Here is a 15,669-nt window from a genome sequence, read left to right as displayed (position 1 = left end):
TTCATATTTTACACAGTAAATTTTAATTGTATTCATTTTACACTAAAATAACTCGAAAAAAATACGACCAAGATAAAAATTTTTAAGAAGTGGGTCAAACTCTAAGGTCAAAGTGAAAAGTTTAAAAAATATACCCACTGAAAGTTTCAGTAAATTTTGTAAATCATAACAGCCCCAGCATCAATTGTTCAATAGTTATGACAAAGGTCAAATGTGATTTTTGTGTAAAAGTGGGTTAAACGCCAATGTCAAAGTGAAAAGATCAAATTTTGTGATACCAAAAAAAAAAAAGGTTTTGTCACAAGGAATATACGCCTGTGAAATATTGAATGATAGCCCCTCCCACTCAAACGTTATAAACAATGTTAAAGTTTTTGCGGACAAACAGATACACAGGTAAAATTGCAACGTATGTTAACCATATGTTTTGAGAACCATATGTTGAACATAAGTTAAACATACGTTGAACATATGAATTTTCTGCAGTATGTTTAACATATGTTTAAAACCTATGTTGAACATATGTTTAAAACCTATGTTGAACATATGTTTAAAACCTATGTTGAACATATAGCCGACTCAAAACATATGTTGAACATATGTTTGTGGTAACCATGTGTTTAACATATGTTTAACGTATGTTCAACATATGTTTATTTCAAACATACATTTAACATATGTTTTGAGTTTGACACTTTTTACAATAAAACATCGCCAACGTCAGGAAATGTTCAACAGCTCAATTTTCCTGCCAACAAAGTTGAGAGATATCTTACATTTTAGATAAATTATAAATCAAATTCGTAATAGACTAAGTTCAGTTATCCACATTAATTTCTGGGTTACATTTTTTTGGACTGAGTATACCATTCGTAGACCCCCCCCCCCTCGGCCTAGAAACAAATCCTGGACCTGTGCCTTCTTCGTTTAAAGCCCAATATAAATTACACGAAATTTATTTTATGTTAATTGTAAACAAATGGACTTAAAAAAAAATAATAAATTCAAAAACATATATCTATATGAATTTGAATGTATATTTATTTACATTCAAGAATGTAGATGATCATTTTTTGTTTCTCTAGCTGCACCCTCACCCCCACCCTCTTCAAATCTTGACAAAATATTTTACTTTTTTTAAAACTAAATTTATCAGGTAGAAACAAAAATGTATTGTAAATTCAAACCGTTTTGATTTGGTTTATTCCGGACCGGTTTTGGTTTATATCGGATAAAAGTGTACAGTTGTGTGCCAAAAGTGAAGATAATTTTATTTTTTCTTTATTTATTTCATTGAAAACAATATTTTGTAAAATCGCTGGTATGACAACATTTCTTGACACATTTTGCCAAAAATTTCTTGATAATTCAAGAAATTGTTGTAGTTTAAAAAAACCCAATATTTTTTATCTGGTAAGTATTTATAATTTAAAAATATTGTAATTTAAGTGTGACATGAATTTTTAAGTCATATACTCACAATGAATTATATAGTCAACATTGATCTGGAATTTTAGAACTGATGTTTAGTGATGAACTATATTTTACTACATATTAAACGTGTAAAGATCTTTTAAAGAAAGATAACTACACATTTTCTGGTTTAAGTACTGAAATAAATAATTAAATTGGACAAAAATTGACCATTTACCTATGATTTTACAAAATGTTGTTTTCAATGAAATATATAGAGAAAAAATAAAATTATCTTCACTTTTGGCATGCCACTGTACGTCACATTTGACGTCACTGCTGCAGCAGAAGGTCTTGGGTGTTGGAAAAAGGTAAGTGCTCTCAGATATTTTTTGAAGAGTTTTGGCCTAGTTCATGGTGTTCAAATCATTTCATTACGGTTAAAATTACAGAGAAGCGAATGAACTTTGTGTATAGCGCAGTATTACTATCAACAAGTACAGGTCTAATGCAGTTCATAAAAGCCGACCCGGTGATCAAATAAGAAAATTTCGATTTGTTTATGATAAATGAAAAAACCATACGGATCCAGCATAACCAATTTTTCATGTAAATTTGTTTTCATTTTGTCAATAGTTATGCTTACATATTTTATACACGATCTCGATATGAAAGTGAAAGTAGTAACATTGTGTAGCAGTTGAAGTTAAGGGGAGACAGGACACATGTCACATGACTAAAAAGACACATCACGTCATAATCGGTGATGATATACATGTTAAACGTTGTTAAAATCAACAGTTCTTGTGTATTTTTTTATTCTAAATTCTAAAATTGTTTTCTAAACATTTAATTTTAGAAATTATTATCAATAAATTTTTTAAAGATCTTGCCATCATTATGATATTGTGAAGTTGCCCAATCCACACGTTTGTTTCTCTTTACCCTGCAGTCTGACGTCAGTGACGTCATAGACGTAGTGTTTGAATTCTCAGTGCAGTGAGATCAAGTACACACACCTGTCATGATCGGTTTTATTTCATAATAAACAGGTCAGAGTCAATGTATCGTGATAAATTTCTGAAGCAGATTTTTTTTAAATTAATATTTTTTCGTGTTTAGTAGCAGGGATTCTCTCTATTTAGATAATTCTGAATGTTCATATATTCGAGTGATTTCCCGCACTCGGAAAATACAAACGTGAAGCGTTTTTATCATGCTTACGTCTAATTCAACGATGTCCTGTGCGATATATTGAGGTAAGCTTCACCCCGTGATATTTATGCAGTAAATAATTACGATGAAGGACTGACATTCAATCGTAAATTTAGAAATATTTATTGACAGAATTTTTTCCAAATGAGGTTTTTGTCGTTGAAGCTGCCTTGAAAAATGCAGAAATTATCCCAAACAAATACTATATAAAATTAAAACAATTCCTTTCAGATAATTTAAACACTATGAATAATCTGAAATAATTGAGTATATAGTGTTATCTTTCATATTTATCGTTTGTGCGTAAAAATTCGCATTATGGACTCCGTTATGGGCCCGTAAACATGAAGTATCTAAACTCCATTCAAACTCTAAATAGGGCGGTATTTGTGGGGCGATATCTTTTAAATAAGTCAAGAAATCCCATGACAGGACCGTTTTAAAATGCTAAGTACATATCAAATTAGAAATATAAAAAATATGAAAAAAATTCATTGACAGGAATTTTTTCAGCTAAAGGTCCTGTTCCTCCTTAAATGTTATATTTAGATCGTTTTCCATACGGTTCTTTCAACAATTTAATGAAAACTTTTTTGTTTTTATTAGGCTTTGTATTAAACAACTGAAGTTCAGCGTCCCAGTGCCGTTTTTTATTAAAAAAAAAAACCCAATGTTGAACAAAGTTATTGAACCAATGCAGATTTTACTGGCGATTGCGTGATGACAAATCAGGTACATACAATAATATTCATAGTGTTTACCAGTAATGACTATTCAAGGAAAGAATATTTCCTGAGAAAAATCTTTTTGTACTTGTATCTTAATTCACGATTTAATGCTTTTTAAAAATAATCCAACTCTTTTTTTTACAGAATAATATTCCAGCACATTTTTAAAAACCTGTAAGATATGGCATGTATGGAGAGAATTTTCTGGCCATAAAACAACACAATGTCTACATGTATATGAGGATAAATTTTCATCTAAAGCAGACATACAAGGTACTGTAGTTTGTGTTCATGATTTACAAGTGTCAAAAGAACAATAAGAAAAAAATGTGTGTATTTAATTTTATGAAATTAATTTAAAAAATACTGAAAAAACTGAATTAAAAAACTCCAAGTATCAGTTCATTCATTGATTATTTATATAGCTATTAACATTTTAATTTTTTTTCAACACTAGAGAAACTAGAGTCTTTGTTGCAGTTAGATATGCACATAATAAACATTGTAAATAATTATTTGATATTTTTACAGGTTCAATATACAGTCAGCCTTTTTCATAATGAATACATCAAAGAACAGACACCAAGACCCCAAGCTTGCTTCAAAATAGGTAAGTAAATACTCTGTAATAAACTGAACACTTTCTTATATATTCTTCCCATGAAAGTTTTAGGATATACTGTATTCAAAATGTCTTCTTCTTTTTTTTTTTGCATGTCAGTTGTATTTTTTTTGCTATTGCTTATAAGCTCAACTGAGCCTAAGACTAGAATGATATTTTGGATTGAAGGCTGTCGTAATCGTTGTCATAGTTAACTTTTCACAATTTCATCTTTTATATAGTACTAAATCACATTACATGTAACTAAATTACCTGCAGTGTTTTTTTTTTTGTATTTCCAAGAGCTCAACCAGCAGAATTTTTACATTGTAGGCTCCACCCGTGCCTTAAGATGAGAAGTTTTCAAATTGTTTGACCATGATCTAAGGGGCTGACGAAATTTCTTAAGTGCTCAAGGTAATTATTTTTTGTGGTAACATATTTTAATTAATAATACATGTAATTATCACGACTTTGGGATTTCTTAATTATTTAATTATTTTCTTCATCATTTCAGAAGCAATGCATTCACTGTCAGGGAAATGAAGCCAGAATTGTGTAAAAATTTGAAAAATAAATGCAGGATTAATGCTTTAAAATTTGTTCTTTGAATTTCTTATTGTTTACTTAAGGCATTTAAGGACAAGTTTAATATTTAGTTCACATTGCAATTCAAGGAAATAACAATTATATATTAATATAAAAATGTAAAGAAAGAAATAAAATTAACATATGCTCAACATATGAAAAACATATGAACATAAACGTATGTTGATCATATGATCATACAAAACATATGAATAACATATGCTTAACATATAATCAACATATGTTTAGAAGCATATGTTCACCATATGTTGCTCGTTTTTTATGGCGAACATATGTTTCGGGACATATGTTAAACGTATGTTCAACATATGTTGAACATACGTTGCAATTTTACCTGTGTAGACAGAAGGATGCAGGGCAAAAACTACGATCTTCGATTACAGGGGCATAAAAATTACAAAAATTTTAGGAATATAAAAAGAAAGACATGTATTTAAAAAACAACCACTAAACATGTATGTATGGTTTGATCAGAACAGTTGATTTTACATGGTTAAAACAATGTTGTTTTTTTTTAATCCCTGGTTTGTCATCATAAAGCTACCCTGCAAGTTTCGAATCAAAAATGTTAATCACGACAACGTCGTTCGGAATAGTAATTTAGAGCATCACGAACCCGATCGTGAACCCAATTATAGGAAATTAAAAATAACATTAATCCGTCAAAATCAATGAAGCGGAATGAAATGCAGACAAGGCCTCAGGACCATGAATATAGAATAGAATTGTCTAATTTTTAATTCCAAATATCCTTCAGTTTTATTTAAGATATGTTCTTTAAAAAATTGCACTATGTATAATATTCAATTTCCAACAAATGATATTAATTTTGTTTCATTATCTTTTCTTCAAAGGTTATGTTGATTTGAAATTTTGACTTAAGTATGCTCTCAGTTTATAGTCATGAGGCCTGAACTGTACTCATCATAATACATTTATATAACAAAATCAGCTTAATATCTTCGAGCGTTTAGAAAAAGTGCGGTAAATGGACAGACTGACAGACAGAGTGAAAGGTAGATGGACAGACAGCTAGATATAAGGACGGACGGACAGACTCAGAGGAAACCTAAAGTCTCCTCCGGTTTCACCGAAAGGGGATTAAAAAGACCTATATAAGGTCTTTGAATAAAGACATTAAGAAACAAGGCTTTCTGAGAGTATTGCATAAGCAATACATGTCCCCTACCAGGGGAATGATCAAAATTTGTCCGTTGTCTGTCGTTGTCGTTGTAGTCGTTGTCGACGTCGTCGAAATTTCTCACATCTTCTCAAGAACCATTGGCCAATTTCAACCAAACGTGCCACAAAATATCATTGGGTGAAGGGGATATAAGTTTATTCAAATGAAGGGCCAAGCCCTCTTCCTAGGGGAGATAATTTTGAATAAATGAAAAATTGATGGCATTTTTCAAAATCTTTTTCTCCAGAACAATTGGACCATGAAAAATGTAACTCCTGTGGAAGCATCCTAAGGCAGTGTTTGTTCAAGTAATCATGACCCCCGGGGGTAGGACAGGGCTACAATGGCCGATCAAAGTTTAAAATAAGAATATAAAGGAATTTATTCTTATATATCTTCTTCTCCCGAACCCTTGGACCAGGAAAAAACGAAACTCATATGGAAGCATCATATGCTCATTTGGAAGCATCCTACATCTATATATATATATATATATATATATATATATATATATATATATATATATATATATATATATATATATATATATATATATATATATATCAAAAAATTATTTTTCCTTGATATAGGGATAAAATAAAATCAAAATTCAAATGATAAACTCAAACTTTTATCTAAAGCGCTTTCGCCCCATGCGGGCTCATCAGTAGATTTGAAATTGTAAACAAGTTACATTATGACGTCATTCTCGTGACGTTATGTAGGCAACGTTAAACATAATGATTGTAACGTAATAATAATCACAGTTAAATGAGGCGCACAGATAAAATTTTACAGTTCATCTGATCAAAGTTAAGCGCCTATTATAAATGTACAATAATGGAGACATTTTATATAAAATGTACATAATAAAATAATTTGATATAAATTCCTTTTAACAGTTCAATTTTGGTTTAAACAGATTTATAAAATATTGTTCTTTGGCTTTCCGTAATTGTTCATTTTCCTCTTTTATTTTGTAAAAAGGAAATGTATAAAAATGTCCTTTGCCACAAGAATCAAAGTGTTCACTACATGGCGTGTTTCTTATGGTCGGATCCTTAATCTGTTGTTTGTGCACGCGAACACGGTCGGCTAATTTGGTTCCGGTTTGTCCTATATAATTTTCCTCACATGTAGGACACGTCATACAGTATATAAGGTTTTTAGATTTACACGTCATAGAAGATTTAACGTCAAAATTCATTCCGTTTTTAAAAATAATGGTTTGGCCGGTTTTTAAAACTTGACAGGTTCCGCAATATATATATATATATATATATATATATATATATATATATATATATATATATATATATATATATATATATATATATATATATATATATTGTTGTTCCTGCACTGCTATCAAGGGTAGTACAACTTAGATCATCTGTTTACTTGTACCATGTGAATTCTAAAATGGCACTTGCATACAATATATGGTTTACAATTATTTAAGCATTGAATTCATATTTTTGAATTCATATATTTGAATACCGCGCGTTAGCGCGGTATGATAATTTGTCGGCACGGCCAGGTGTGTTATAGGACCGAAGACATCCAAAAATATGAATTCAAAGCTTATATTTACATTCTCTAATTTTCCTTCTTCATAATTGCTTATTTCGTTAATCTTTAATGTGAATTTAGCGCCCTTCAAAACTGCCGTGGTTAATAGATCTAAGAGCCGTTTGTGACGTCAAATGACGTTAAATGACGTTGCAAAGTTAAATTACAAAACAAACATTGCGAGGAAAAAAATGAGAAATAAAAATATCAAAACTCTCCGGTAAATTAATAAAAGTTAACATTTTAGTCTGCTTTCAGACGAATTTAACATGATTAAGTACAAATGTTGACGCTTTGTGTATTGAGGTGCAGGAAAGGAAAATCCACCAAATAGGGTAAAACTTTCGCAAGCCCCACGTGAATGTCGCCGAGATCCCGTTTCTTCTCCATCCATTGATCATATTATATAATTAAAGGTACTTGGACACAGATTTGAAGTCAATATTTTCTCAATAATATTACGACTTACATATTTTAATAACATTTCACACAAAAATTATTTAAAAATCTTGTTTTATTTAAAAGTTATTAAAACTTATTCTTAATCCTTAAGAAAAGTTGCAATCTTGTTGTGTATTAATGAGAAATATTAAAACTTTTATTCAGAAAAATTATTTTATTCAGAGTAGAAATGTTAGAAAGCAAAACTCCTTCACAAGTATCGTCATTCCGAACTAAGAGTTGCGTATAGAGTTTAGCAAATCGAACACACTCGTGTTATGTACACAGTTTTTGTAAACAGGGCACGGGTTCTGTTATTGTTGATGTTTACAATTCACCGGGTGCGTTCAATCGTCACAGTCTGCTTACCACAACTGCACGGACTGACAACATATTGTGTGTTTGTTTTGCTTTCGAACATATCTACTCTGAATTTTCTGGATTATAGTATTAATATTTTTTCATTTATACACAACGAGATTGCCACTTTTCCTAAGGATTAAGAATTGAATTAATCAAGTTTGATTTATAAGAATTCATAAGTCTTAATGAATGTTTTAGAATTAAAACAAAAAACTCACTTAAAGTAAGGATTTTCTATATCAAGGCAGATACTTGCAATACTACATGTAGTATCTCAATATAACTAAGGGCTAAATATAGATTTCAAATTGAAAAACTAATTACTTTTCTTTTCCTTTTTTTTTATTTTGTGTTAAAAGGATAATTGTATATAAGTTGTAGATGAAATATTAGGAAAAATCATATTAGCAATTGTAACTTTTTGGTAAGGTACAGAAAAAAATGAATAGGAAAAACATTGGACCAAATTAATATAAAAAGATTTCTCTCTTGACAGGTTTTGTGGTAGGATCAAAATGCACAGGTCGTTGATAGTGATTGAGTCTCTTAACAAAAGACATGAGAAAATGAAAGGAGATTGTTTGATTGATTGTATTCTGTTTAAAGTCCCTCTCCAGAATATTTCAATGATATGGAGACGTTACCATTGCCGGTGAAGGACTGCAAATTTAGGCCTATGCTCGGCACTTACGGCCTTTGAGCAGGGAGGGATCTTTATCGTGCAACAACTTCTGTGACACGGGGCTTCGGTTTATACTGTCTCATCCGAAGGATTACTAAATTTAGTCGCCTTTTAGGACAAGCAAGGGGGTACTGAGGACCTATTCTTACCCGGATCCCCACGGGGCAAAATGAAAGTAGAAAAAGGAGTGGAAATGACAAGAACATATTTTTGGTAATTATGTATGAAATTGAAGTATTATATATAATTTTTTTATGGGAAAGTTTGACTGGATAGGGTCAGCGTTATGATGTTGTCTTTTTCGAAGTAGAGTTTAATTTCTTCTTAAATGTTCAGCATTTTAAACATTAAGCTGTGAAAAATGTTTTAGCATTCAAAATTACTTTCAATATAAGATACATTTAAATTTCATAATTTATTTTAAATGTCCATAAATCATATTCATTGTGAGAAGATTTTCACTTCCTAGTACATGTTCATTAAAAATGTTTATAGTATAATTTGTCACAATCATTATTTTTTATCGGTTTTTATCGGCACCATAAGCTTTTAATTAATAACAAAAATTGGAATTTTTATAGCTTTAAACACAACTAGTGCCAATTCTAGTCCTTAAAGTGGATTGTTTTCCACTTAAATCCATTATAAGTGTTCATTTTAGATGAACAATTGAACCCCAATTTATTTATAAGATAGTAACATTTGGTATATGTCACAAGTAAATCATCTTCCGGCATTATGTTTGTTTTATTATTAACCTGACTTGACTGTCAATTTCAATTTCTAAACACATCCTGCATTCCCTGAACAGTATGCAAAATCATCAAGACAACTTTCGTATAAATCATTTCTTTTGGAGATTTTCATTCCTTAGCTCTAAATGATTTTTTGCTATTTTTTTTATTTTTAAAAAGGAAGGTTCTTACCAGGTCATATGCTAATATATATACAAAAAAGGAAGAGTTAATGATTATGAAAACCTTCATTTATAATTTCAATATCGAAAAAATATATTTAATCAAAATAGATAACACAATTTCCTCTTTGAAGTATATGTACATGTAAGAACAAAATTGATGAAAAACAAACGGTAAGTGTTCACTTGGACAGAAGTACAAGATAAACAATTATGGTTACCCTCCTAATCAGAGTGAAATCCCAAATAGAGCGAGTGCATAATTCTTTTTATTCAAAAATGACTTTTATCCAACAACTCTCAATACTTTGTGTGGCCTCCCTATGTCTGAATAACAGCCCTGCATCGCCTTGGTAAATGAGTGAACTGATGATCTTTTGAGGAATCCAATCCCATTCTTCTCATAGATCAACTTCAAGTTCATGGTATTGCATGGAGCAGGATCCCGCTGTTGAATTTGCTACTTTTGAGGTCTGGTGACTTCGAAGGCCACTCTATTCTCTCGGTAGTCTCTGCCTCAAGGTATTGTTTCACTATGTTTGCTATGTGTGGCCTGGCATTATCATCTATTAAAACGAATTTTGTTTCTATTGCCCCTGTAAAATGTTTTCAAGACTGGCTGAAGAATCTCAGCTCTAGATCTGATACTGGTCAGTGCTCCATTTCCGATGATGTAGAACTCTGGGGATTCCTGAACAAAAATGCCTCCCCGCACCATAACGGAAATTCCCCCAAAGCGATGATCGTGAGCCACACAGTGTCATTAAAACGCATATTCTTCTGTCTTCACCCTCGTCACTTTCCATCATTAAAATCTACACAGTTTGTCTCTAAAGAGTACGGGTCTCAAGTCACAGATGCTAATATGCATGACCTCTTGCAAAATCTAGTCTCCTTACTCTGTGGTCTGCAGTCAAAATTGGGCAGGGAATCTTGCTTTCAGGTAAGCTTCATAAATCCTATTCCTGTCAGTTTGATTAGATAAGTCTATTTGTCCCTGTTTAAAGCAACAGCCTTGTTAAATCAGTTTCTCGTTGCTTACAGTACATGCTGGTGGTCCTGCTGGGCCGTCGTACATCGAGGTCTCCACTCCGAGGCATTTTCTGGATTGATCCTGTAAAATGTTTTCGTTTGGCATCGAACACGAGGACTGATACATCTATGATGTGAAGTGAACAACATTTGTAGTTATGTTTAAAACATTCCCATCACTTTATGATAAATTTAAGAATTAAGATTTTTTTTAATTTAACTTTATTATGTCCTTATTATGGACATTTGCGAAATAGCGTACAGTGGACAACTGACTTCAGACTTCGGACTTTCAATAAGGGGGAACATCTCAAAATGTAGAATTTATAAATCACCTTTGCGTTTGAATTGATAATGCAATGGCATTTGATATTATGGTTATCAAAAAACATACTTCTGTGACATTTATAAATAGGAAATGATTGATTGATTGTATTTTGTTTAACGTCCCTCTTGACAATTTTTCACTTATATGGAGACGTCACCGTATGCCGGTGAAGGGCTTCAAATTTTGACCTATACTCGGCACTCAGAACCATTGAGCAGTGAGGGTTCTTTATCGTGCCAGCGCCTATCGTGACACGGGACCTACGTTTTTAAGGTCATATCCGAAAGATCCGTGATTATTCTTTACTTTTTAATTTCTATTATTAATACCGGTAATTGACTTTCAAGATTTTTCAGATTTAAAATCTGTTTTCTATATGCCTGTTTTAACTGTTTTAACACCCCCTCCGAAAAAGAGAAACGGATGTGCTCTATTGTAAATCGAATTTAAAATTATGGTATAAAACGTTAATTAAAGAGGCACTTGATCCCACCCTCCCACAAGCATCCACTTTTTGGGAAGTACTTGTATAGGCAGAAAAACTATCTTATAAATGAAATAAGATTTTAATTAATTATTGTGTGAAATGCTACAGTGTATTAAAATATGTAAGTCGTAATATTATAGAGAAAATATTGACTTCAAATCTGTGTCCAAGTACCTTTAAAGTTTAGACAAAATTCATGCTTTCTACTCGATTCATTTTCCAACGAAAATAGACCAAGCAAATGGGAATTGAAAAGTATAATTTAAGTAATATATGACCCAAATTTGTGCATGCAGGGATATAGATATACCTTTCAATCTCAACGCGAATTTATTTAAGGTATAGAAACTACCATGCCACAAAAGGAAAAAGAAAAAGACTTACTATGACTACATACTTTTCCTACATGGAAAAACGTATCCAGTTTTTAGACAATATTGACGCGTTGTTTTTTTCTCACTATCAAATAATCAAAATCTTTTTAAAAAATCACATTAATAGGAAGTTGTACCTTCATTTTGCAAATTAGAAACAAATTGAATGTGAAGTTGAAATAAAGCGTCCGCACAATTGAATTCATTTTTTGAGATTGTAGTTGTTTGTAATTCATATTTGATACTTTTCAATTTGATAATGCATACTAAAATATAAGTTATTTCGAGACAGTTCGATATTCACAAATAAATTCTTTGCAAACTTTCTAATTAAACCAATCAAAATACGATTTCAGAATTCTTCGATTTAGATTTTTCATAATTATCAAAGGCCTATACATTTTTCAGATGATTTCTTATAAATTTATATTTTTAAAATTTTTTAAACCGCTCCCTTAGAAAGGTCTGCCTTTAAATGTCTGAAGTCCAAAGTCCGCTGTACGCTGTAAGCGATTCCGCAAACGTCCAATACCCTCAGCTTTTTTGTTGTGTATATGTACTGTATATAATATCTAACGTTTTAGCTGTTTAGTGGTCACAAAGCTTTTATTTACTTAGAATTATAGTTAATTGAATTAATTTTACTCAAATGTGAAAATAAACATCTCCCCTAGTTATTTTGGTTTCAAAAGACAGGGACATCATACATCACAAATATGCAATTACATGTTCTTTTTTAAATTCTTTTCTCTGAAGCAGATATAAGACTAATCTTTTGCCTTGTTTTATACCAGGCTTTAAACATGCGATATACAGTTTTGAGTCCGAAGACTGCCCAAAGCACGAGAGCTTTTCATCCGACGTGTGCTGGAGAATCTATGTGTTCTGTTACTATAAAGAATCAAAGTACTGAAAGTACTGGAAAGCGGTTAGCACGCTTGCTTTGAAATTGACATGGGGAAATAGTAATTAGAAAACGTGAAGGTGTGGATAAATTTCACTGATGAAGATTACTTGGTGTAAAATTTTAGTGCAATATGAATTTGGTAATTTGATAAATTCTTTGAAATTAATTCTTTTTTTGCACGACGACGCCTAAGAAATGAACAAAGATTCTGCCGTGATTGAAAGACTGAAACTATTGCTGTTCCATCAGGAGTACAAAGTCCATCTTCTCCTCTACTATGTGAATCAAAAACAAAGTAACGACCAGATTGAGAATGGTATTTGATAGCAACTGCTGCAGAATGGAAAATGATGATGCATGCACTTTTACACCTGGACATTGCAAAAGCTGTATTAATACTTGATTCCAATGGGATTCCTAGTCCATCTATGCCACCTTTAATTGACATGCATCCAAAATTTTGTTTCATTTTCCTGAATGTAAAACAATTACCCTCATAAATAATAAAATCAGGCAATTCTTCACAATGCAATAGACCATTAACTTGATCTTCTGTGTGCACTTTTCTGTACAGTGTGTCACCCCTCATCAAAATTGTATTCATGTCATGTGTACTTAAATCATCATCACTCTTAAGCAAGGGTTTCATTATGAATATTATACAATTTGTACATGTAACACGCTGTCTCCCTCTTGAACTAAAAGAAAAATTTCATTACCTTGAAAAAAATCTGCACATACAAACTTATTTATTGCTGTAGGTAAATATATGTAAACCTCAACTACAAGTAATTACTTACTGATCAAAGTTTTGTTTTGAACACTTGCATATATATGAGGATATTAATACAAAGAACACGTCATATAAATTTTCAGAAAATATGTAAATGGTAATGTTAATAAATTAGTTTGTGACACATGTATATGAGAATTATATTACAATGATTGTTCATCATGCTAGTTCTTACGAGTGCTAGTTTCTGCAAATGTTCAATTATTCAGTTAATGAGCGTGTTTTTTTCCTTCATAATATTGAATGATTCCATGCCTAAAGATGCCTCAAAATATGCTTTAAGAAATCTCAATACAAGTATTATGAAAATTCATCACGTTCATGTATATATTCTAATAAAATTATCAGATTTCATATATTTTCAGCCAACCTTTTCTGAAGTTGGTACCAACTAATGTTATTCAAAATATGATCGATAGTTCTCATAAATATTCTCATGAATCTTATAATTATTCAGAGAAGTTGTCGTAAATATTCTCAGTAGTTCTCATAAATATTCTAAGTAGTACTCATAAATATTCTCAGTTTTTCCCCATAAATATTCTCAGTAGTACTCATAAATATTCTCAGTTTTTCCTCATAAATATTCTCAGTAGTACTCATAAATATTCTCAGTTTTTCCTCATAAATATTTTCAGTAGTTCTTGTTAATATTCTCAGTTGTTCACCAATATTCTCAGCTGTTGTCATAAGTATTCTGGGTAGTTAATTAAAATTCTTATCAGTACCCATTCAGATTTTTAAAAAATATTCCATCTGTTTACTGTAAAATTGCAACTGATGACCCTGAATCAAAGAATTATTTATAGATGTTGGGCCAACGATAAAGGTCAGTAAATTAGAACTAAGAAAGATAAACACAATTTAATTACATTATATTTCATTAAAGAAATTGTACACAATTTTGTTTTTTGTGCAGCAAGCTACATGATTTTTTTTCAATAGGCCTTGTTCCTTGTCACTATTAAATTCTCTAAAAATTTCTCAAATAATAGGACTAACTCAATTCTTCGATAAAATAATCAATAATTAGCAAAAGGCGGGATAGTTTTTGCGGGGTCGGGAATGGAATGTAAACTTTTCAGAGACAAGGAATCAATAAAACACAGCCCGTCTTTGCAACAATTTATGCAAAAATAAATAATCAAAATATAACACTGCAATCACTGATTTGATAAGAATGTGTTCAATTATATATATTCAGTCCTACGATATTACTTGTGTCTTCTTGCACTTGGATTAATGTACCTAAATAATCTATTATTATCTAAAACTATTTTTTTCTCCTCTTCAATGCTAAATTTGCCCCTGCAATATTGCAAGTAATATTGCGCGTAATGATGTGACATGGTGTGCATCATATTTTAATAATGGTGTATAATCAACTGTGGATAGTACTTAAGTACTCAGAAATTTAAAACAAAGGAAAATAAAGCATCTTATAAAAATCATCACTTTTCGTTAAAGTCATTTACTTTAAAAACGAGTGACTATTATACATTGCATACAATCAATTAAAAACTAGGCTTTTGATATAGACAACAGCTGCTTCTTCAATAAAAGTGGTAGTATAGGGAATTCTCAGTTAGCTTTCATGTGATTGAACATCAACAAGATCACTTGAAATCATTATAAATCTACACACAAGTATTCTGAGGTTACTGCTTTGTCAGAAAAAAAAAATGGAAATCAAAAATTAAAACAGTCTTGTAATTGGTCTTCAGGTACTTTAAAGATGATATCAAAGGGATACTAGAGTACCTTATTGACAATTTCTATCTGGTCTTCCTTCAAAATGTTGGAATCTGATAGACATTTATTGTGTTCTTTTAATAACAAGCCTGTTTTAATATTTCAACGGAGCAGAATTTATATCATAACGTCTACATGTACGTGGAAAACCCCGTGATCTTCAGCTCAACATTCAGATATTTCGACGACATTTAATTAATTAACAACATATACTAGCTATACGTACTTCCATTCAAAAGTATCATCCAAATGAACACAATTTAAAAAAAAATT

General features: G+C 31.1%; 1 long non-coding RNA gene across 1 annotated transcript; it reads left to right on the top strand.

Moving 5' to 3' along the window:
- Positions 1–3,301: 3,301 nt before the first annotated feature.
- LOC134265034 (uncharacterized) lies at positions 3,302–4,605 on the top strand. Its single transcript, XR_009991680.1, has 5 exons — positions 3,302–3,360; positions 3,501–3,629; positions 3,888–3,966; positions 4,291–4,374; positions 4,475–4,605. It is a non-coding gene; the product is annotated as an uncharacterized LOC134265034 (long non-coding RNA).
- The last annotated feature ends 11,064 nt before the right edge of the window (positions 4,606–15,669 follow it).

The sequence above is a fragment of the Saccostrea cucullata genome, unplaced genomic scaffold, assembly GCF_032062105.1.
Source record: "Saccostrea cucullata isolate Sc308-1 unplaced genomic scaffold, CSIRO_AGI_Scuc_v1 ctg1403, whole genome shotgun sequence".
NCBI lineage: Eukaryota > Metazoa > Mollusca > Bivalvia > Ostreida > Ostreidae > Saccostrea > Saccostrea cuccullata.
Note: the sequence above shows the minus strand (reverse complement) of the source record. Positions and strands in the feature narration are given on the sequence as shown.